Below are 25,456 nucleotides of genomic sequence, written 5' to 3' on the forward strand. Positions count from 1 at the left end.
AATAGGAAGGGGATTGAAACTAAAACTGCTAGTATTGTAATGCCCTTATATGAATCTATGATGTGGCCACATTTGGAGTACTGTGTACAGTTCTGGTCACCATATCTCAGAAAAGACATTATAGAACTGGAGAAGGTGCAGAAGAGGACAGGCAAGATGTCGGGGCCTAGTGCACCTTCCTTATGAAGGTGCTCTGTAAGTGATCTTTGAATGAAGGGCCTCTGTGATACTATGGGCTTCAGGAATCTATCAGGGCAGCCTAGCAACCAGAGGTGGATCTACCATTGTGCAGCCACATTAGAAGAACATGAATTGCTGAGGTCCCCACTGGGGAGGGGAGTTGGCAAGGGGTCCCCTATTCGCTGTCTCTGCCCCAGGCCCCTCCTGCCTATCCCACTATTTCCCACCAGCTGCCTCCTTCATGGGTTTGCACCCGCCCCACCCATGCCCTCCCTCCCTCCTTCCCACCACTGGCTTCTGTGGCCCTGCTAACCACCAAAGCTGCCATGGCCGGCGAAGGGAAGCAAGCTGGTTGCAGTGCGTCATAATGATGTCGCTGCCTAGCACCAAACACCAGGCAATGTCATCATTCTACTGCTGCCAGCTTGTGTCCCTTTGCCCTGTTGCAGCGGCTGTGGTGATCAGCAGGATGATGGAAGCCAGTGGCAATGGGTGAGTGGGGGAGCTGCAGTGGGGGGGATCCACGGCAGCAGCCTACCAAAAAATCTAGACACGGGCAGCAACATCCCATGTCACTTTTGTAAGATAGCTCAGGGGAGATTTATTGATCTTCCGCAGCTACAGCAAGCACAGGTGAGGGAGCACGGCTAATTAATGTTGTCTGGAGATATGCAGTTAAAGTTCCAAATCAAGTAGTTTATTTAGGAAATCCATCAGGGAGACAGATAAGGTCCACATGCTTGGTTGTTAGCTTCATACAGGAAGAGAGGAAGGGAGAAGACGGAAGTCTCTCTTTCAGGTGAGAGAATGAAACCTGAGACTATCAGTCTAACAAAAGGGGGAGTAGAGAAAGCATGGTCAGAGAGGGAATGCCCTCACTGGCTGTCTCTACCCCTAATGCCCCTAGTGGTCAATAGGGTTGCTGGTGATAAGAGTCAATGCCATCAGGAGCCGCATCTCCAACAACTTTCTGGTGACACTCTACAGGCCTGCTCAACTTAGGCCCCCCAGCTGTTTTTGGACTGCAGATCCCATAATCCCCTGTCACAGTGGCCAATAGCCAGCGATTATGGGAGGTGCAGGCCAACATCTGCAGGAGGACCAAAGTTGAGCAGCCCTGTTCTAGAAGGTTAGTGAGGCAGGAGTATAACTGTGAATGTATCCAAGAACAGGTCTTGTGAATCTTGCCCTCTCATTGCCTTCCTACTGTGGTGCATCCAGACTCAGTCATGAGTAAGTCCCCTTGAAATTTTAAAATTTGGATGTGTTTGTATCTATTATGATTTTTATCTTTTTATGAATTTTAAATGTTTATATTTCATATGTTTTTAATTCTGTACACTGCCAAGAGATTTTATATTAGGCGGTATATAATTTAAATATAAATAAATAAATGGGACTAACTCATCTCACTGATTTCAATGTTTGCATAGTCATGATTAACTAGTCCAGATGATGCCCACTGAAAATCTGAAACAGCACTCCAACTTCCCCTATTGGTTTCAGTCCTGTCACCAAAGGAAAAGCCCACACCCTTTGAACAGTGTGAAGAAACTGGGGGATTTCTGTCATTTGAATGCCACAAAATTGGATGTGATGTATAAGAAAGCCACTAATCAGCCCATCTGTAAACAAACAACTTTATCTAAAGTCTAGTCATCATTAATAGCTATAATGAAGATGCCTAATCAGACGAAGCAAACATGATTACAGTGGTCTTGCATTTTGTGCTAGCTAATTAATTTCACTTTATTACCCATAAAAGAAAATAAAGTTCAGAGTGATTTTTATGATTTTACGATGATGCCAGACTTGTTTCAAGGCCTGGCTGTCAGTTTTAATGCACAGATCGCTTCAGTGTGAGTATCATGTGCGCCAAGTTATGGTAATTCATTCAAAGGCTGAGCACAAGACTGGCAAGTGATGGTTCATCAGGGGGAAACTACATCTTCCCACTGTGGGGAAAATTAGTTGGCCTAGTTGAAGGCATAAATGTCTTCCTGAAGATGTGAAGAACTTTTTCCAAAGTGGAAATTTTCACTGAATTTCAGGGTTTTCAGAGTTTTCCAAGGAGAAACTGAAATTGTCTCCATATTTCAGGGGTCCCCCCAAGGAGAAAATTCAAATAATTTTATCAGATAGTGAGCAGCATCCAGACTAAGTTAGTCATTAAGCACCAGTGAAATAAATTAGACAAGTTAAGTCATAAGTATCTTAAATCCCATTAATTCCAATAGGACATAGTCATAGGCTGCATTCGCTTGTAATGTGGAACTGCGGGTCCAATGGACTCGTAGTTCCGCTCCCCCCACTCTCCCATCTGAATTCGGACAGAACATAGAGCTCCTTCTCTGCAGTCAGTGAGACTGCATAGAGGAGGGGGAACTGGATGTGCAGGCTTCCTTCTTCCTGTCAGGGTCTGGCCAACTGCCAGGGAAGATCACGGGACAAAACGGAGCTGCTGCAACAGGATACGGCTCGGAAAGTTCGTCTTGACCAGACTTGGCTGCACGCTGTCGACACGGAGGTTGACAAATGTTGCTTTTCAGCAGTGAGTAGAAAGCTGGTGATGCAATTTATAGTGCAAGCCGAGTGCTCCCAGCTGGCAGGAATTCAAGGCTTATCAGCCCTCTGCAAGAGGCGTTTGCTCCTCTTAATAGTCTCTAGTTGAGTCCTGTGTCTCGTAAGACGCCGCTGTTGTGGAGTCAGTGGAGGTTGATTGCATAGCTCCTCTTCGGATTGGTCCTTCACGATTTCTCCTGTCTCAGGTTGTTGTGCCTGCTCTGAATCATTAGCTGGATCTACCACAGCTGTTTCTTGAACACTGATAGCCGGGCTCTGCCCCTCAGACACTCCTGCATCGGCTGGAAAGTTGACAGCTTCCCCTTCCTCCTCACTGTCTGAGATCGAGGGCGTGACACTTCCATGAAGGACAGCCAGCACAGCCAATCATGGCCGAAGTTGCGGGAGAAGCTTCACCCCCCAACTCCAGTTACAGGGGACGCAGTCAGCGGTTCCGCATTCTGACGCAACACAGGCTGCATCCAACCCCGGGCTGCGGCAAACTTACTGCAAACTCGAAACTTACTGCAACCCGAAGGTTCAGAATGGAGCAACAAATCTGAAACCTGGACTGAACTGGGGGCCTCCTGCATGCATAGCCCCAGAATTTGGTCACAAGTGCTAAACCCCATTTGCCCACATTCAGACGTAACCCTCGCAGAACCTCTGGCCCATTCAATTGCAGTTCCATGTTACATGTGAATGTGGCCATAGGAACATAGGAAGCTACCTTATACCGACTTAAACCATTCCATCTAGCTCAGTATTGTCTACAATGACTGACAATGACTCTCCAAGGTTTCAGGCTGGAGTCTTTCCTAACCCTATCTGGAATTAAACCTGGGGCCTCCTACATGCAAAGCAGATGCTCTACCACTGAGCTACGGCCATGGCCCCAGAATTTCTTGGCAGCAATTAGCCCGGATGCTGTCCAGTTTCTCCACATATCTTTAATCCTCTATGTTATATCTTTTATTATTATTGATGTTCTATATCACAGAAGGCTGAAGATGTTGTAGGCCTCATGCATAGGAAGAGGTGATCCATCAACACAGGAATCTGCCTTAAACTGATTCAGGCCATTGTTCCATCTAGGTTGATTGATTGATTAAGTGCAGTCAAATCTGTGTCGACTCTTAGCAACCACATAGATGGATTCTCTCCAGGATGATCTGTCTTCAACTTGGCCTTTAAGATCTTTCAGTGGTGCATTCATTGCTGTCATAATCAAGTCCATCCATCTTGTTGTTGGTCATCCTCTTCTTCTCTTTCCTTCAACTTTTCCCAGCATTATGGACTTCGCAAGGGAGCTGGGTTTTCACATAATATGTCCAAAGTACGATAGTTTGAGCCTGGTCATTTGTGCCTTGAGTGAAAATTCTGGGTTGATTTGCTCCATTTGCTTGTTTTCCTGGCTGTCCATGGTATCCTCAAAAGTCTTCTCCAGCATCAAAGTTCAAACGCGTCAATATCATTTCTATCTTGCTTCTTCAAAGTCCAGCTTTCGCATCCATAGAGTGTCATGAGAAAAACCATTGTCTGAATGATTCTAATTTTTGTAGGAATAGACATGTCTCAGCATCTAAATATTCTTTCCAAGGCCTTCATTGCAACCCTCCCAAGTGCTAGTCTGTGGTGTATTTCTTGACTGCTGGATTCTTTACTGTTGATGGTCGATCCTAAAAGGCAGAAGCTATCCACCACTTCATTGTCTTCATTGTCAATTCTGAGGTTGGTTGCTGTATTTGTTGTCATTATTTTAGTCTTCTTTACATTTAGTCTTAGTCCCATTTTTTCACTGTGCTCCGTTCTTGACTTTCATTACTAGAGCTTGCAGATCATCTGCATTCTCAGCTATCAGAGTGGTGTCATCAGCATACCGCAGGTTGTTGAGGTTTCTTCCTCCATCTTTAAAACCGTGCGCATCTTCTTCCAATCCAGTTTCTCTCAGTATATGTTCAGCATATACGATGAATAAATCAGGAGAAAGTATACAGCCTTGGCTATCTGGAACCAGTCTGTTTCGTCATGTTCCGTCTGGACTGTGGCTTCCTGTCCTATGTATAGGTTTCTCATGAGAACAATGAGATGTTCTAGAACGCCCATTTTCCTAAGGATATTCCACAATTTGACATGGTAGACACAATCAAAGGCTTTTCTATAGTCAATAAAGCACATATTGACGTCTTTTTTATATTCTTTGGCTTTCTCAATTGTTTAATGTGCATCAGCAATAATGTATCTTGTTCTTCGGCCTTTTCTGAAACCAGCTTGAACATCCAGCATTTCCCTTTCCATGTAGGGCTCTAATCTGTATTGGAAGATCCTGAGCATTATTTTGCTAGCATGTGAAATTAAGGATATTGTGCGATGGTTTGCGCAATCAGTTACGTCTCCTTTCTTTGGTATGGGTATGTAGACTAACATCTGCCAATCTCTTGGCCACTGTGTTGTTCTACAAATTTGCTGGCATAGTTTGGTTAGAGCCTTGAGTGATTCTTCTTCTGTTGCCTGCCATATTTCTATAGCTATTCCATCAATTCCTGTAGCCTTCCGACTTGGTAATGACCAGAGTGCTGATCTAACTGCATCTTCCTGTACTAGACAGAGATACTTGCAAGCTACCTGGAGATGTCAGGAACTGAATTTGACTCCTTTTGCATACAGCACTGCTGCTCTGCCACTGAGCTAAAGCCCCTCCCTTGGGGGGGGCGTCTTTTGCTGCTCTATTGGCTCCTAGCCAGGAATGTATCATCTCCCTGTGCAAAACTGCAATATTCTCAGTCTTTTCCTGGAATGGGAGGCCTGTTATGAGCAGCTCCCATAGCAATCCAGCCTTTTTGTTCCTCCCCATGGTTTGGGTGAAGAGGCCCTCAACATGGAAGGCTGTCTTAGAGCAGGGAGCACTGACCCCAAGGTATGCCATTAAGTCCAGGCTAGAACTCAGCTCTTAATGGCTCTTGCTTTTCTGAACAGGAGGAGATAATTGTCAAGCCCTGCCAGTTCTGCATTTTGGAACAATCACTAATGACTACACATATATTACAATTATCAATTTATTTGCACAGAATCATAAAACCATAGAACGTTAGAGTTGAGAGAGAGTTTGGAGGTCCTCTCGTCTAACCCCAGTACAGGAACCTGCTACAGCAGGGGCGGAGCCACAATTGGGCGAACAGGTTCAAAGAACCTGAGCCACCGCCAATCAGGGGCCACGATCACAGCCCCAGACACGCCCCTCGCATCTGACGTCAGATGCAGGGGGCATTATTTCGGACCGAAATTGGGCCGCGCAGCCCTGTTTGGAGCCAAAATTGGCCCGCAGCCAGAGTGACTCTCCCTGCCTTAAAGGCATGGAGAGCTGCTCCTGGTCTCCCTGCCAATGCAGCGGGGCTGATTGATCTCCTTCCCAAATGGAGCCGCGCAGCCCCGTTTAGGAGAGAGATCAGTCCTTGCATTGGCAGCATGGCTGGAACGGCTCTCCCTGCCTTTAAGGCAGGGAGAGTTGCTCCAGCCCATGCTGCCCAATGTAGTGCAGGTCAATTTCCCTTCCAAATGGGTGGCCGCATTTGGGAGGGAGACCATCTGATGTCAGACATGGGGGCGTGGCTAGCCGGGCCCCTGAGTCTGACATCAGATGCAGGGGGTGGGGCCAGGGGGCCGTGGTGGCAGCCACACATGGGCCGCCGCCAGCCTCCCTACATTGCTGTGCTGCAGCATCCCTGACAGATGGCTGTCCAGCCTCTTTTTGCAAACTTTCAGCAAGGGAGAGCCCACCATGAGATGAGGCAGATTGTTCCACAATCTAACAACTCTTACAGTTAGGAAACTTCTCCTAATCTCTAACCTCAATCTACTACCTTGTCATTTCAACCCATTGGTTCTAGTCTTGCACTAGGGAGCAACAGAGAACCTTCTTCTCTGGTTAGAGTGTTGGACTAGGACCAGGGAGACCCAAGTTCAAATCCCCATTCAGCCATGAAACTTCCTAGGTGACTCTGATCCATTCACTCATCTCTCAGCCTAATCTACCTCACAGGGTTGTTGTGAGGATAAACATAACCATGCAGGAAGAGTTGAATATAAATGTAAACAAAAACAAACAAGCCCTTCAGCTATATGAAGATGCTGATCATATCTCCCCTTAGTCTGCTCTTCTCTGAGCTGAACATACCTAGCTTCTTCAACCATTTCTCATAGGACTTGTCCATTCCCTTCACGATCTTTGTCGCCCTCCTCTGATCCTGTTCGGAACCTGTTATTTTATTTTAGTTCAGTGCTGATAGGATTAGAAATGATGAGAACATTATCCTTCGTAACCTGGTTGGAGAGCTACTCCTCAGAATTAGCAACATGAGTTTTCTCTCCTATTATAGGAACTATTGCTAGATAATGTGTGTGATCTGATGAACATATTGAATCAGCCCTAGTGGATATACTGAACCAGTTAGTGATACAACCTTTACTTGGGAACAATGCCACTGATGAAGGCCTGACTCTGGCTGAAACACGTTTGGCAATTTATGAACACAACAGCTAATTGGGTATTTGCATATACAATTGGACTGTATCACTGGACTTGTATCCTTGGACTTGGGTAATGAGTATGGACTCATGTTGGACAGACACTGGCAAATTTTAACTGTGACCTTGATATGAATTAGTTTTTTCAGTTTTGTACTTTGTGGATAGATTGCTTTTACAGTTGTTTACTAATTCATCTGTTGGAATGTTCATATTTTATTACAATCATTTTATTGTGACAATATAATTCGAAAATGTATTTCCCTGGATTCTTTTGTAAATTGGTTGGTTGTGTGTGAACTCAGTTATGGATCTTTTTCTGTTTCCTTCATAATTTGAAGCTTCCCTTTTCAGAAAATTTCCTTTAAAGAATAGGTAAATGGAGGAAGGCCTTTGGGACCGATTTGTCCACTGATCTTATTTGAACTGGTGTGACATAACAAGCTTCTGAGTAGTTAAAGGACTGTGACCAAATGCCATAAGTTTGTAGGACTCATTTTTCTCATTTATTTTACAATGAAAAGATGCGCTAACATCTGGAGATTATGGTATTGTGGCAGTCAGGATGAATACTGTAAGACAAAAAAGTACATTGCTTGCTCATTTTGCCTTTCTCATTTTAAAACTCTTAACTACCCTGTTTGTATAAATATTTTAAGTGATCATAAAGTGTTTGCTTTTCCTGATGGGGTATCTCCTGCTAACTGTAGAATATGATTTTGTCTCATTTATTTACTAAAATGAAACTATCTGCAGCTGCTGTTGCTTGTACATGCTAAAAGTTACTCAAGACAACTGTTCCCGTGTTTATGGTGTAATATATTTTATTTATTTCTTCCAGTTTCATCGGAGAACAATATAGCTGCAAACTTTAACCAATAACTTAAACTTTAGTAGATCATTCAGTGAAGATGAGTGGTGATACCAGAAAAAACGTGAAGAGGGCACCGAAGGGGCAAAGTGCATTTTACTGGGTAAGCGAACTCTGTCCCACATGTTAGATTTCTGAAAAAGAAATGGCGGGGGGGGGGGAGATGTGGAGGCAATTACTTTTCTAAGGGGAGTGCTTGCCCCCTGGAGCCCCCTTGGCAAAGACAAACACTAACCAGTGAGTTTGTGAGTATACACTTAGTTTGGGGTTTTAAAGACCACAATCTTATCTACACTTTCCTGGGAGTAAGCCTAATTGAGTACAGTGTGGTTTACTTTTGAGTAAGCATGTGTAGGATTGTGCATGTGTAGGACAGTGATGTTTTGGTTATGGTGTTATCAGAACAGACATGCTCCATGACCAAGGGGTCTTGGAGCTCAGTGGCAGATCATCTGGATCATTTGCATGCCAGATGTCCCAGGCTCAATGCCTAGCATCTCCCAGGTAGTGTTGGGAAAGATTCCTGCCTGAAACCTTGGAGAGCCATGCCAGTCAGTGTAGACCAGGCATCCTCAAACTGCGGCCCTCCAGATGTTGCTGAACTACAACTTCCAGCATACCCAGCCACAAAAAATAGTGTCTAGGGATGCTGGGAGTTGTAGTTCAGCAACATCTGGAGGGCCGCAGTTTGGGGATGCCTGGTGTAGACAGTGCTGTACTGAGCTGTACTGAGTAAGATGGACCACTGCAGCTTCCTATGTCTCTCTGTCTATCTGGTCTGAAACAAGCAGGGGTCAAATTCCAGAGCAGCAAACAAGAATCAAAGGGGCCAGATGTAGCTACAGAATCAAGGTCAATTAGAGGTCAAGATCCAAGGCACTGTATAAGTAGCAACCACTACCATGTTGTTTCACTTTCAAATAATTCAACCACCAGAGTTTCCTACTAGAGTTTAGTAATCGTATATGTGGATACCTCCCCAGATAAAAATTGGCTGCCCATTTTCACGGCTTGAGAAGAATATGGTGGGAAATTGAGATACATAGAGAACATTGCAGAGAAAACTAAAAGGACTATTCAAATCAAATCCATCTGGAGTCACACTTATTTGATTTTCATTAAAGACTGCACAAGCTTTGTTAAACTCAACAGGTGTCATTGACATAAATTGCTATCTAGATCTTATTTATCCTATCTACATACCATTATTTCCAGGATCACATTGAATGTTTCCAAAGTTCTTTTTAAATATATATGGGTACCTATATGGATCCATCCTGTGCTAATCTATTTATGGGCAAATTCAAACAAACCATCCTTAAAAATGCTTCATAAAAACCTCTGGAATCGTGGCATTATATAGATGACATTTTTGTAATCTGGACTAAGGGGAAGGAAAATCTTGAAAATTTTACTTATGACATCAATGATATTCATCCCTTAATCAAGTTTACCAGCAACAACACAATTGAAAATCCAAGCATCTTCTTTCTTGATGTTCTCCTAACGACAGATCTATACAGCAAATCAACAGATACTCATCTATACTTGAACTATAAATCCTGTAACCCTAAATATATCGAGAAAAATAACAGGTATGGTATGCCTCCTAGAATTAAATGAATCTGCAATAATGATCTAAATTTCCTCAAAAGAAGCAGGGAACTGAAAGAACATATTTTAAACGTGGATACCCTTCACATGTTATAGGTTCCACCATCAGTTGGATATCAGCCATATCAAGAGAGTCTCTTCTCTACAGAAGTAAAACAAATATGTGCAAAGAAAAAAGGATCCCATTTGTGGTAGACTTTCGTTGTGCTTCACCAAACTATCAACTGGAAATAAAAGAAAGCTACCCACCAATAACAAATTCTGAACATCTGAAAAATGCGATCATCAAGCCTCCATGTATTGTTTTCTGACAACTATCTATTCAGGCTATTAATGAGAGGTGTCCTAAAACTACCAATCAGCAGTCCTGGATCACACTGCTGTCAATCCAGCCACTTCATTACTTGCACTTTCCTAAGGGAGACCATCATCTTTAGCAGTACAGTACTGCTACAAAGAGTGCTTATTACATCAGAAAGAACTTCACCTATACTTCCACCTATGTCATTTATATTTAATATTATAGAATGCAAACATCCAGACTACTGGACAAACAAGAAGATGTCTGAATATCTGTTTCAGGACCCTCACACCTCATGGACTGAACTTGGAGGATAATGGATAAAACCACCTTATACCAATCTACAACATCTGTCCATCATTCTTTTCATATCAACTGCCCTGGAAATCTGCTCGCACCGCATGCTTAGCTGTCACCTTGTTAACAGTGAGCCCTTTCTCACAAGTCTTAAAAAGCTTACCCCCCTGCAGACAACCTTTGTTGAGAGTCCTGGTGTGGAGATCACGTGCCCAGATGTGCAGCTGCCTCCTCAGCCAGCATGGAGATCAGGGTGCTGGAAGGCGTCACCCCACCCCCTGGAAACTGCATAATGCACTGTGCGAGTGCGTGGAGCATTATGGGAGTCCCCCCTCCCCTCCAGCAGCCGGGGTTGCTGACTCCACACAAGCAGCCAGGAATGGCAGGTGATTACAAAAATGGGGTTAAGAAAGCATTTGCTCTTTTAATCTCATTTAGGAGGGTGGCTGGTTTGGTGGATTTGTCACTGAGGCACTGCCGTGATTGGGCCCGTTCCTGGTGGTTTTCACGCACGTGTAGGACTGGGCTTGGCTTTGTTAGCCTGATTTTGGCTGCGCACGAGAACAGCCTCCTTGTGTGCTCAAAAAACAAACAAACAAACAAACCCATCTGTTCCTGATGAAGGTAGAAGCTGAAACATTCAACTAAAATTTGGTTTCCTCTATCTCTGTTGTCAGTCATCCTTTTGTACTATATATCTAAAAGTGCTGATGACAAAAGGCAGCCCTGTCTTGTGCCTCTCTCTAAATTTATATATCTTATTTATTAATATATTAATCATGCTTATCATTAATATATAGGTTCATGTTTGCATTTTGGTATTGCGAAGTGATCTATTGATAAAATTTAGGGATCATTCTCATTTTTTATCCAGAATTTGCCTTTAAAAAACACATTGTACCCTGAGTTTACTATTAGAGGGATTAAACAGAACAAAATTGACTACTGTAATGCGCTTTACATGGGGCTGCCTTTGTATGTAGTCTGAGAACTACAATTGGTACAGAACGCAGCAGCCGGATTGGTCTCTGGGTCATCATGAAGGGACCATATAACACCAGTTTTGAAAGAACCACACTGGATGTTTCTGGGTGAACTACAAAGTGCTGGTTATTACCTATAAAGGCCTTAATGGCTTGGGACCAGGCTATTTAAGAGAGCTCCTCCTCTTTGTGAACCTTCCCACCTTTTACGATCTTCTGGAGAGGTCTGGTTGCAGTTGCCACCAGCTCGTCTGGTGGCGACTCAGGACCGGGCTTTCTCTGTGGCTGCCCCAGTGCTTTGGAATATGCTTCCTGCTGAACTAAGAGCATCTCCTTCTCTGTTTGTTTTCAGGGAGACCCTCAAGACTTTCTTGTTCTCGCAAGCTTTTAATTAAAATTGTGATAATTGTAATAAATTGCTTTATATTATTTTTATCATGTTTTATGTATTTTAACCTGTGATTTTAATGTTGGGATTTCTACACCGCCTAGAGATTTACATATCAGGTGGTATTAAAATAGGATAGATAGATAGATAGATACAAATTTTAAAAATGTTGTAGATGATTGAGAGGTGTGTTGATGCTACTTGGAAGCAGGATGGCAACAGTCACTGAGGGAAGGAGTTTCTCCTGATTGCCTGGTCAGTTGCAGGGAGCGGATATTGGTATGGCAGGTATCGGGAGAGGGAGATTTGCTGGTACTGGAAGTCCTGGAACATAGCTTGGGCAGCCTGATCTGTAAACCTGATTAAAAGGCAAACAGACTTTTATTTAAGCTGAAATCCCGGGCACCCATACCAGACAGTAAGACCCATTGAACGCAGCAGGAATTACTTCCAAGTAAAGATGTGTAGGCTCAGGTTGCAAATCTGGTTTATGTCCCTTTGCAAATCCAGTTTCTATTCCTATCAATAGGATTGTATTCTAATCTAATGATCAGGATTGAAAGAGCTGGACTGTAAAACCAATTGGCGTGGACCACTGACTCGATTGCTAAAGAGAATGGTGGTCGCACTGTTCTACTTTAAAGACTCTTCGCAAGAATATATAGAGGTCATTCAGATGACTGGGCGGGTGGGGCAGGGGGCAGGCAGGGGGGCAGGCTTTTTAAAATCACCTTCCCCCAGACGACGGATTTCATGCTGCTGGGAGCACAGAAAATGGTTTATAAACATGCAAGCTAGACGCCAAAGGGTAGTTTTTTTTAACCACAGGGGTCCTGCGATGTTACTTTGGGGGTGTTTGGGAGTACTGGTCATTTTTACATAATTATGTATATAGATATTCCTTTATTTAGTTATTTTAAAATAAAGTGGTGTGTGTTTTATTTTATGTTATTTTTTATTGTTTAATTTGTATACCGCCTTTTATTAAAACAATGCCAAGGTGGTTAACACAAAAACTAAAAACAAGACTATAAAAAAGACACAATTAACATATTAAGCTAAAATATAAAAACAAATCTAACTAAAAGGATTTAAAACACAAGCATAAGAACTGTACAAAATAGAAAGAAGCAACAGTAGAGACAATCATATAAAAGCCTGGGTAAAAGGCCAAGATTTAACATACTTTCTAAACACTTTGACGGAGACTGAGGAGTGAATAGCCACCAGGAAAACATTCCGGAGCCTGGGAGCAACAACAGAGAAGGCCCTGTCCCGCGTGCATGACAACCGAGCTTCCTTCATTGTCATCACCCAGAGCACAGCCCCCTCAGATGACCTCATCAAGCGGGCAGCAACCCTTGGGAGCAGGTGGTCCCTCAGGTATCATATAATGAACTTTCTGTCTGGAGCCCTTAATTTTGCTGTTGTTGCAATCCTTCTGATTGGCTGGGCAACCCTTTGATAACCCTTCAACCAGGAAACCTAGCTACCCAAAAAGCTTACAGGAGTAGGAACATAAGAACATGATCTTCTACGAGTCAGATGATTGGTCCATTTAGCTCAGTATTGTCTACATCAGGGCTGCACAACTTTGGCCCTCCTGCAGATATTGGCCTATATCTCCCATAATTCCTGAGTATCGGCTGCTGTGGCTGTGGATTATGGGAGTTGTAGTCTAAAAACAGCTGGAGGGCCAAAGTTATGCAGCCCTGGTCTACACAGACTAGCATTGATGCTCCACGGTTTCAGGTAGGACTCTCTCCCAGCCCTACCTGGAGATACTAGGGATCTAATCTGGGACTGGCTGCACAGGTGGGGGGACGGGCTACTGGGCTTCTTCCTTTGCATGAAGGACAGCCACAGCAGCCAATCAGAACAGAGGGAGGGAGGAGCTTCCTTCCCTCAACTCTGGTCTTGGAGAAGGCTTCCTCTAGTTCAGCTTTCAGATGTAATGACCCCAAACTCAAACCTCAGCTAGGAGCAGCGAAACTCACAACAACCCAAGGGTTCAAATTGGAGTTTGAGGAGGTTAACCTTGGGTCACTTTTTTGAATGGGACAGAGGTTCCATGCATTTCGACATACAAGAAATACAACCTCTGCCCCATTTAACTCCATTTGTTCATTATGTGCAAATGTGGTGTTAGTGTTATAAGGTTCTACAAAGTGAAGTATTTGTAGGAAAGCTCTATGTAAATATTGGGTTGTAATTTAGAAGACAATACAGGATACTTTCAATGTTAGAAATTGGATTTTATAATTAGAAGCGTTCCAAAGAAGCTGTGTAGTAGCTTCATACGATTGCATTATTGTATTCTATATTCTATCTTTTGTAGCTGTTTAATTGGTTAAAGTTTCTTTTCTTTTTCTTTTAATTTGCTGATCAAAGATTGTAATAAAGAAAGTAAAGTAAATATTGGGCAATAATAATAATAATAGTAATGGCTGACGTCCAGATTAATGCTGCACCTACACATGCATGTTATGCTAACACAAGGATGTGGTACTAGCTAGCTCCCCTAAGGCAGGAGTATATGCTCCAGACCAGTGTGGTGCTAGGGTGTGCAAGCTGAGACAAGGCTCTTGCTGTGACATGCCCACATCCTGTCCCACTGTCCTTGGAGGGCAAAGACCGTACTTGTGCAAGCAGACTAAGGGCACAAGGGATTGTGCAACTTTGACCAGACACACAGCTATGCAACCTTCCTGTGTGTGTGCAGTTATGTTCATTGCTCTAGCATGGAGTTAGTCAGAAAATGTGCTCAAGGCAAGAAAACAGCAACATAAACACAAAATTAAAAGCATTGCGTAACACACATATTCATTTATTCCGGATTATCTTCCCAAAATACTCACATGGCACATGAAACATTTCCTTCTATCAAAGCCACATGGTTAATGAAGGATGCCCATTCTTTCTTCAAGTACATATGTATTGAAGAAGTCCATTAATGACCCGTGGTCAGAGACAGAGGAGAACAAATTGATGTCCCAGCCGACTCATTAATCAGTGTCTTGACATGTCTTATTGTATCGACATTACTGGGCTGGCTCATAATTAGCAGCTAACAGGGTCTAGCCCTTCTCCTAGAACATGAAATCCATTAATCCCTAAATGAGCTGTTTGCTTGTGATCAATTCCTGAGTGTCCTGTAGTGTCCCATTTACTCAGACAGAGCAGCAAATGTTATTTCCCCCAGCACCTCCTGCTGACAAGGGAGTAGGTTTGCCAACCTTTCAGGAGTCTCCAGGCATCTGCTTCAATCTCCAGGTGATAACTGGAAACAATAGTGGAGACGTTAATGGCTTGATATGGTGGGAAATGTTGGACAAAATATTGGGGGGAAATAATCTCCAGGAATAACTTCAGAACTGGCAAACCTAGCAGGGAGGCTGTAGTTCAAGCTAATCTGGGCGGACACAACTGGAGCTGTTAGTTTTGTGCATGTTTAGGTAAGCTCTGGCTGTGGGAAGTGCAGCTAGTTGTATTTCAAATAGCTGGCGGTATCTCAGAAGTACTTTAGCTAAATCAACTGTGTGGTGGTGGCAGTGGGTGGGCATGGGCAATTCAAATCAGGACCATGATACATAGTGGGGAGGAGCCTAGACTCTGTTTCCCCCTTGCTCTGTTTCCTCACCAAAATCCCCCTCTCCCAAGGTGCCATTTGCCCCGTTCACACATTCAGCTGCCCTTGTCTCAGGAGTCACTGGTTCTCTGACCTGAAGGAGACCCTCTCAAAGGCAGAGGAGCATGGCCCAGTTGAGATGGATGAAAGCCCCCTAGATCTAACAGATCCTGAAGGGTCAGAGCTTCTTGTCTCTCAAACATGGAACTTTGGAGGCAATCCAAATCCTCCCTTCATATATTCATCTGCACACAGATTAAACATTTACACAGGGTTCAAGTGCAGAGAAATCAAAGAATGTACCTGCATGTGTGACCCAGGCCCAGGGCTGCCAGGTTTTAGGGTTTCACCAGACATTTCAGGCTTTTGGCATTGTTCTTGGGATGCCAGATGAAGGAATAAACCTAGGATGAAGGGCCAGAATTAAGGAGATGGGAGTTAATTTTTTCTTGACTTGCTTGACTAATTTTTGCTATTTGCTCCACCCACCTCATGTCCATCAAGCTCCTCCTCTAAGCTATCTGGCATATTCAGCTTCACCCTACTCTACCAGGCCCCACCTTCTTCACTAGGTACTACTCTTTATCTCCCAAGTACCATCCATGAGCCTCAGAAGACCTGGCATCTCTAATCAGGCCTCTCTGACACTGTGTTCTTAAATTTATTTATTTGTCACATTTGTATACCACCAAAAATGTGTGTTTCATGGTGGTTAAAGACTTGGGAATAGAGCCCGGAAAAAATGGCAGCAGTCCTACTTTTAAAGCATGTTCTCTATGGCAGTTTTCCCAACCTGTGGTCTGCAGACCTCTTGTGGTCCATGAAGGCACTGTTGGTGATCCATAGTGAAAAAAGTAAAGATAATAAGGCTATTCACACGATGGGGAGAAAATTGGGCTAGCAGAGGCTAGTCCAATTTTCTCCCAACGTGAGAACCACCAGGCTTGGCTGCGAACCCGGTAGTTCGTAAGCGGGTCACCCACTTAAATAACCCTCCCCTAAGCGAGTGCTCCACTAACCCGGGCTCTATGATCATGAGTTGCTGTGGCTCACGAGTAGACCCCCAACTGGGGGTCTCTCCAGCAGGGCATGTTGGAGCTTCTGGGGGCCACGTGGCCCTCAATCCCCCCAGCCCCTGCTGGCTCCATAACAGAGCCGGCAGTCATGTGGGCAGCTGGTTCAGCCGCCCGGAGCAGACTCCTGGGTTGTCTGTGGGGAGAGGGCTAAGCCCGATCTCCCCACTAACCCTGCCGAGGCGGTTCCCACTGATTGTGGGAACCGCCTCAGTGTGGTGGTGGTGGTGATGATGATTGATTGATGATGATCAGCTGTAACCCTCTTATGCAGCCTCCCTGTGTCACATGTCACCCTGTTCTGGAAGGCCCCCAAACCCTCAGCTGCAGATTGGGGGGGGGGTTTAAGTCTACTCTGATGAATGCAATATGTTTGTGAGCATAATAATACTCGAAATAGCTGCATTTTAAATACCCTTTGATAGAGAAGTTTGACTTCCATCAGACATAGGCTGTGTTAAAAAAGTTTAAATGTTACTTTGTTTAAAACAGCGTGTTTACGTGGTGGTCTGCAAAAGCTTTCGATGATGACATCATGGTCCACATAAAGGAAAAAGTTGGGAACCACTATGAGAAACCCAGTTTTCTATTGCATAACATGCATACAGTGTGGATTTTTACCTCCCAAATGTATATACAACCTAAGCACTGGACACTGTGCCACATGAATACCTTTCTCTGCCCACAGCTGAAGGATCTTCTCCAACTATGTCTTGTTTACATAAAAAGAGCTATCCTGAAGTAAGCAAATGTGAAAGTATAGGCTTAAATAGCATTTAAATGTTGATTCACTGTACAGTGATCCCCGCTCTCCTACTGGCATGCTTTTATTTATTTTGATGAGGTGCAACTTTCAGAGAGATGTGTCATATGGGAATGGAGAAGGCTGTGGAAAGGGAAATTGGACTCACTAGAGAAATTTCCAGAATACTTGTCCATAGAAGTGCCGTTCTTCATTCTACCATATCAAATATGAAGGCAGCATTCCAGAGGGGCTCTGTGGCTTCTGTTTTAAACGGAAAAAGTAGAGGCATGTGTAAAGGAACACTGTGCCATCATAATATAAATAGCTTTGGCTGCCCAAAACAGATCATGGTGCATCTGCCATGTGTTGCCTTTTGTTTCTTTGAGACCTGCCATGATGTTTAATTCAAGGAGCCTACTTGCTAAAATAGCCCTAATATGTCTCTCTCTCTCTCTGTCTCTGTCTCTGTCTCTGTCTCTCTCTCTCTGTGTGTGTGTGTTTTGGAAATGTGAATTTACTGGGGGGGGGATAAGAAGCACTATATATAATATGCATTTTTGTACAATCTGTGTGTGGAGTGGGGATGGAGGGTTGGTGGTTCTCTTATGTTTATCAGGGGGAGAACAACTGTCCCTTTCCCGTCCCAGCATAGCATCCCACCTCCAGTGGCGGCTGCTGGTGTCTACCTTGTGTTTCTTCTTACTGTGAGCCTTTTGGGAACAGGGAACCATCTTCTCCTCCTTCTCCTTCTCCTTCTCCTTCTCCTTCTCCTTTTTCCTCCTTCTCCTCTGTAAACATTTTTGTTCAAAAGCAGTATATAAAGAGGCTCTTCTCACAATCAAAAACTGTGTCCAAACTGGCATTGAGAGCTCTGTGTGCTCCCAATTTTCAGTTGTATGGAAGCAAGGTTAGAGGAAAACCTGGGTAGAAGTGATTGTGTGGAAGCAAGGTAGGAGGAAAACCTGGGGCGCTTTTCCTCCTACCTTGCTTCTGCACAATCACTTCTACCCAGGTGTTTTTTTCCTAACTTTGCTTCCACACAACCAAAAATTGGGAGCACACACAGCTCCCAAACCCAGGTTGGACACCGTTTTTGGTTGTGTGAAGGGCCTCAAATAGTAGTAGCAGTTGTTCTCCCTTCACTTAGCAGCCACCTGTGCCTCCCAAAAATATTACCCTGGGGGACTCACAGCCTCAAGAACATTTTTTTCAGATGGCTGCAGGGTCAAAGAAGAACTGGCAAAAATTCCCTCTCCAACTTTGTGTGATGGAAACCATTCTTCTGCCTGAACAATGCCAGCATAATTGCCAGCATTGATCCCTTACTGAAATCCAAATCCCTTTCCCTTCTTCACCTCAGTTTTGGCTAAACCATGCCACCCATGTAGGCTGTCCAAACACAGTATCCAAAAGAGCCATCCCCAAAGATGGGGACAGCCTGCTGGCCCCCTGTAATTTCAGTGCTATATTTTGGTCCGTTAACTACTATGCAAGAATATGAATATGACAAATATTTATATACCGCTTTAGCCACTGGAGGGATGCTGTGCTGGGGATGGATAGGGCCAGTTGCTCTCCTCCTACTCAATAAAGAGAAGTCCAAGGAAGCAACAGGTAGGAGAAGTTGTGATATCCTTGTATACTGCTTCACTGTGTGATTTAAAAACATGTGGAATTTCTCCAGGTTGCAGCCTGGCAAATGTACAGGAGAGCTTGTGACCAGATTGTTTGTACAAACTTAAAAAAAATGAGCATCAGTTAATTGTGCTCTTGAATAAATATTAATCATAATATGTAAACAGCCTGGTCCTGTAGTCTACATTGCTGGCTGTGGATTAGAAAATGGCAAAAGACCTTTCTGAACCCTTTTAGAATAATCTTAGATTGAACATGGTTTATGAAGGCATATTTTTCCCTTGTGTGGAGTTTGCTTAGCAAATTACTTTGGCTTCCATTAAACTCTTCACATTCCTTCATTTTAAAAACCAAAACATTAAATCTCCAGTATTAAAGTCCTAATATTCTAGAAATGTGTAGTGAATTTATACCTCTCCTTTAATGGGGCTACAGTGGAGAGAGAGAGAGAGAGAGAGAATATCATTGATTCATTGCATAGTTCAGTACTTAACGAATGATGTAACTGATTAAAAATGTGTCCAGGACACCAAGCTAAGTTTGGAAGTAAAAGTAAATTTCCAAAGAGAATTCCAGGGGTAGGTGCTGGAGGCGGATGCTCACTTCAGAGGCAATGGCAAAGGCATCATCTCATACTGAGTGGGAGAAGGCAATGACAAACCACTCCTGTGTTCTACCAAGAAAACCACATAGCTCTGTGGTTGCCAGGAGTCGACACCGACTCGATAGCACAATCTTTCCTTTGCTAAGAAGAAATATCAGATAATTTTCTCAGACCATTTCTCCACTTCTCTAGACCAGGCTATGTTGCTGTTGCCTGTTGCAGTCCCTTTCCGGAGGTGTTTCTGCTCTTGCTCCGAGAGGTTTCCCTTTGGGTCAGAAGCGAGGCTGAATTCAGAAATCCCTGGCCGTAGGTTACCAAGCAACTGGAAATGAATGCCTTCCCGTTGGCTTATTACATACAGGAGCATGTAGGGAGGGAAACCCTAGCTTTGAATAGCTGTGAATTCATTTGGACTTGAAATGAAGAGTTTAATTTCTGTGTTCAGTCCTATTGTTACCATTACATTTAACAATGCCCTCCTGAAATGCTTGTTCTTCTATTGTCTTTTGATGTATTTTAAAAAATGGGGTTAAATGGTTTCTGTTTTTAAATGGATTCTTTTTTTATTCTCTTAACTTTCTTAGATTTCAAATGTCTTATGATATCCTGATATTAGCCACCCTGCGTGTGGCAAGGGCAGAATATAAGGGGCCAATAGTGTTGGCCCTTTAAATGCCTGCCTACAGGGAGTAATGGGCTGGATGAGGGATAATAAACTGAAGATGAATCCAAGCAAGCCAGAGGTGCTCATTGTTGGGGGTCATAATATGCCAGATGGGATAAAACTTATTGTTCTGGACAAGGTTACACTCCCCAGAAAGAACAGGTTCATAGCTAGGGAGTGCTCTTGGATTTGGGTCTCACCTTGGTACCTCAGGTTGAGGCTGTGGCCAGGAGTGTTTTTTACCAGCTGTGACTGATTCGATAACTCCACCTGTTCCTTGAGCAGAATGAACAGAAAACAGTGGTACACCAGCTGGTAAACTCCAGGCTGGACTACTGCGATGCACTCTATGTAGGGCTGCCTTTGTACATAGTTCAGAAACTTTAGTTAGTTCAAAATGCAGCTGCCAGATTGGTCTCTGAGGTATCTCAGACAGAACAGCTTATGCCTGTTCTTAACAGCTGCATTGGCTGCCGATATATTTCAGGTCAAAATACAAAGTGCTGGTGGTTATTACCTTTAAAGCCCTGAATAGTCCAGGTTACCTGAGCACCTTTCTCTACAACAGGCCTGATCAACTTAGGGCCCCCAACTATTTTTGAACTACAACTCCCATAATCCCCAGCCACAGTGGCCAATAGCCAGGGATTATGTGAGTTGTAGGCCAACATATGCAGGAGGGCTGAAGTTGAGCAGCCCTGCTCTACAAGATCCCCACCGCTTATTAAGGTAATTAGGAAGGGTCCATCTTCAGGTACCATTGGTTCATCGGGTGACAACCTGGGGTCAGGCCTTCTCAGTTGTCTCCCCTCGGTTGTGGAATACACTCCCTGTGGATATGAAAGGATTATCTTCCTTGGAGGCCTACAGAAGAGCCTTAGACCCATCTTTTTACCCTGGCTTTTAATGATGTCTAGTTTTTGATTTTTGATTTTAATCTGGTTTAAATGTTTGTTTATTTGTTGTTGTTGTTGTTGGTGGTGGTGGTGGTGGTGGTGGTGGTGTGTGTGTGTATGTCTGTGTGTGTAAATGTAAACCACCCTGAGCCACTTTAGGAAAGGTGGTATATAAATCGAATGAATGAATGAATGATTGAATGAATGAATGAATGAATGGTGGAGGGGAAAGGAGTTTTTCTCTGATAAGTGATCATCTGTACTGAGTTTTTAAGGAAGGGAATACACACCAAAAGGAGCCAAATAAGCCCTCTCTGCACACAATAGGGTGGGTTACATGATTCTAATTAGGGTAGGAAATGCATCTTACCCAGGTTTGGGAGCTGTGTGTGCGCATGCCTATTTTCCGGTTGTCTGTGAGTACAAAGTAAGGTAGGAGAGGGAGGAAGCAATTGTCCGCTAAGCTGCAGCTAGCTTGGAGGGCTCTGTCCGGAAGTGACTGAAAGTATCTGGTGCATGTGTGCACATCGGGCACCGTGCAACACACGTCATACTCGCTTGTGCATACATTGGGCGTGCGCAATGTGTACACACCTGACATGCTCATGCGCACTGGGTACTTCCGGTCACTTCCAGTCCAATGAGGCAATGGGGTGGCAGGGAAGTATGCTGCTGCCCCACCAGCCCTTTTTAAGTTGCAGCGCCAGCAGAGGAAATGTGGAGGGAGGGGTAAGAGCACCCTCCCCACCCTTAAAGGTACTCCCCGTCTTCGAACCGGCTGAACCACCAGTCATTCGAACCTGTTTGGAGGACCATAAAAGGGCCTCCGAACAGGTTCATGCTCATCCCTACCATGAAACCATGGTTTCAGGAATTCAGACATACACGATTTCCAACCTCAGCCCCATTAAATTCTGGTTTGGTGTTATGTGTAAATGGGCCCCCTCTCTCATTCAGATGTTATAAAGTCACCCTGCTGAAGCTGTGTACAACAGGGAGAAGCAAGAGGAAGTCCCACCCCCCTGCATCAATTAGCAGTGCGCCCCATTGCTCACGCTTACAGCGGGGCTTATCCAAAGAGGGGAAAGCTGAAAGCATGATGCTGGGTGCTTCTGTGATTGCAAGACAGGATCGATATAGTCTTGTAATCATGGAAGCACCCACCATCCCGGGTAGGGCTCTTCCCTCTTCAGACAAGCCCCACTGTAAGCGGGGCATGAAGGTGATTGACACAGCAGGGATAGGACCAGGGGAGTAGCCAGAGGAGAGGTGTCCCATGTTCGCACCTCTCCCCAGTGTCCCCTCCGAGTGAGGGAGATAATGAAGAAAATAGGGAGGGGTGGAGCTGGGGCCCCTCAGAAGATGGGGCCCCCGGGTTCTTTGAACCCATCCACTCAATTATAGCTACACCCCTGGATAGGACTACTTCTTCCTTCACCCCCTATCACAGCGGGGCGATTTTATAGTGTCTGGATGAGGGTTCTGTTTTGCACAAACCACTATTTCCCTTATTTAGCTGAATTGCTACAGCCTTGGAAAAGACTACAAACCCCAGGAACACTTGCACCATTGCCTGGATTCCATGGGAAAGAGAGGGAAATTCCTTTTAAAAGTCAAGCCATGAAAATGGCACACCCTTGTGTTTTCTCCCTAGTCCTCTAATGGTCCTAACAGTTCACATCTTTCTCCAAAGGAGAATCATTTGAATGTGGTTGAACATAGGAAGCTACCTTATACCAAGTCAGACCATTGGTCCATCAAGCTCAGTACTGTCTACACAGACTGGCAGCGGCTTCTCCAAGATTACAGACTGCAGTGTCTCTCAACCCTATCTTCTAGATGCAAGCATGCAGATACCCTTCCCGGAGCCGTTCCACCCCCTAAGGGGAATATCTTTCAAATGAAAACCAGGGCAGACCCTGTTTAGCAAAGGGGACAATTCATGCTGGCTCCCACAAGACCAGCTCTCCTTCCATAATTCCTTTAATTAATTAATTAATTTTTATACCGCTCTTCCTAATTTGGCTCAGGGCGGTTTAGTTCCGTTTTGCCCAGTAGGTCCCTTCCCAGAGAGGCTTCAAGAATAGCCCAAATTTTTAAATGGGGGAAACTAGAACTCTTCAGAAGTATTATCTTGCAAAAACATATGCTTATAACCATTTTATCTCTCAAGTTCCTTTCTGTTTCTTTCTATTAAAACAGAAGGATAGACACCCTCATCATGGCAAGGACAGGACAAAATAATCGATTTTTATGGACGCATAACCTGTGAATTCTGCAGAATGTCCTTCTCCTCCTCTGCCCTCTGTTATGGAGAAATGGCTCAGCTGCTGGTGTTTTCCGCTGGGCTTACTGTCAAAATAAAAATAAGAAAGCGAGATAGCAGAGGAAATAGAAGGGAAGAGAGAAAAGAAGGGATCATCCTTCTTTAATTTATAATTTCAAAAAGGATTATGTTAAATTCCTTTTCCTTTTCCAGTTTGCTAATGTTTACAGTTAATCTCACTTTCAGAGTGGCTGTATCTGCTTTAGCATAATCTCCCTCCCCCTTCCCTGTCTCCCTCATCTGAAATAAAATACAGAAATCCATGTTTGAAAGGTAGAGTACCATTTACTTGTTTCAGAAAAGCTTTGTGCAAATACTCTTGAGTTGTAAGAACCTGGACTACCAGTAATACCCACTACAACTCTGCAGTGAGATCTCGATTCGAATTTGAATTGAATCGAAAAATTTGTTTGCTGCACGTCCCTTTAATATCTAGAGGTTTTTCACCATGTGACACACCCTCATGAGGAACTTGTATCCAAAGTCTCATTGTAAAGACAGACAAGTGGGGACTTCAGCCAGGGAGCCTCTCAACAGAGCATAGGTTGCCAGAGGGAGAAAGTATCCCCCAGGTGAGTAGTTCACGCCTTCCCACCCTACATTTCTGGATCCCTGTGTTTACTTGAAGGAGAAACACTTTTTGTATGAGTGCTTTTCTTATCTATCTATCTATCTATCTATCTATCTATCTTAGGGCTGTGCATCAAATCGGAACAATAATCAGACCCAATTCAATACAGGCCCAGAAGCATTTTGCATCACATTGGCTTGGTTCACACAGTCGTTTGTATCTAGGGTTAACGTGGGTTACCAACGTTAGCATTATTGTGTGTGAACCCACATCCAAGGTGATTTATGTCCCAAAATGAATCCAGGATTCCCAGCTTGGCATGGGTTCACACAGTCACACTGATTTCAATAACCAACATTAAGCCTAGATTTGAACAATTGTGCAAACCAGGCCATCATTTTCTATGCAAAATTGCTAACAAACAAACTGCTAATATTAGCACTGCTTGATATATTTTCTGTATCATATTGTGCAGTATGAAATTCCACCTGATGATTGGATATCTGTTTACATACTTTTCTCTGTTGCTGATGATATTTTCTTGTTGCCAGATCTGGTGATATGCCACATATGGAAAATGCCAATGGGGTGATTGATTTTTCTGCTTCAATACTTTAGGCTTGCAGCTGCTTCAAACATGCTGCAATTGGTTCATCTCCTTTCCAATCACAATGCTTGCAGGACTTGATTTGTATATTACAAGGTGCCTGAGGCAAAATTCCCCCCTTCTGTGAGTGACTCTGTTTTTAGAGGAATGCATTTGGGAAGGTGTTTTACTGATGGCTGCAGAGAGAGAGAGGAGTCTGTAATTTGATTGATTCTAGTCTTTAGTGTCTGTGTTCTCTCAGTACTTTGTGTTTGCCTGCTTCTCTGAAACCTTGGCACATCTGCATGAAATGGCAATGGTATTAAGCTCTAGGAAGGGTCCACCATCGATTCTAAGAGGTCTACCATGCCTGAAAGTTTTCTCTGATTCTGTCTTACAATAATCTATTTTAATGATTTCATTGTTTCTCATGGGCCATCCTGGGTCATTTGTTGATGGCTCATGGGTCATTTGACTATGCACCAAATGATTTGATCTGAGCCAGTACAATTATCAGATGCACAATTTGATAATCACTTGCACTGGGACAGAATTGGATCAGATCTGATGATGTCATCCATGCACAGCCCTATTATTTACATATAATCTATCTATCTATCTATCTATCTATCTATCTATCTATCTATCTATCTATCGAACAAGCAGCCTGGAATCACTTCTATTTATGTATAGGATGGGACCATGGGTGTGAAATATACCATTATTTCTCTTTCAGAAATCTAACCTGTGAGACGAATATTTATGCGTTTGCTTTTTTGTTGCATTTATATACCACTTTTCAGATGAACCTCCCAAAGCGGTTTACATGAGAGTTTCAATAAAGAACCATACGTCAAGCAATGTTTAGATCTTTACGATGCTCTTTAGGCGCATTTCTTTCTTCTCTCCTCCCCTTAGAGCAGGGGTGGGGAACCTTGGCCCTCCAGCTGTTTTTGAACTACAACTCCCACCATCCCCAGCCACTGGGGATGATGGGAGTTGTAGTTC

General features: G+C 43.8%; 2 long non-coding RNA genes across 2 annotated transcripts; one reads left to right on the forward strand and one right to left on the reverse strand.

Moving 5' to 3' along the window:
- The first annotated feature begins 581 nt into the window (after window positions 1-581).
- Window positions 582-23,553, forward strand: LOC128327895 (uncharacterized). The gene is made up of 3 exons (XR_008308863.1): window positions 582-672; window positions 8,108-8,240; window positions 23,168-23,553. It is a non-coding gene; the product is annotated as an uncharacterized LOC128327895 (long non-coding RNA).
- Window positions 14,412-24,471, reverse strand: LOC128327896 (uncharacterized). The gene is made up of 5 exons (XR_008308864.1): window positions 24,378-24,471; window positions 23,232-23,317; window positions 17,333-17,427; window positions 15,652-15,752; window positions 14,412-15,000 (listed from the first exon to the last, which is right to left on the reverse strand). It is a non-coding gene; the product is annotated as an uncharacterized LOC128327896 (long non-coding RNA).
- Between the last annotated feature and the right edge of the window lie 985 nt (window positions 24,472-25,456).

This window comes from Hemicordylus capensis, chromosome 5 (genome assembly GCF_027244095.1).
Source record: "Hemicordylus capensis ecotype Gifberg chromosome 5, rHemCap1.1.pri, whole genome shotgun sequence".
Lineage (NCBI taxonomy): Eukaryota > Metazoa > Chordata > Lepidosauria > Squamata > Cordylidae > Hemicordylus > Hemicordylus capensis.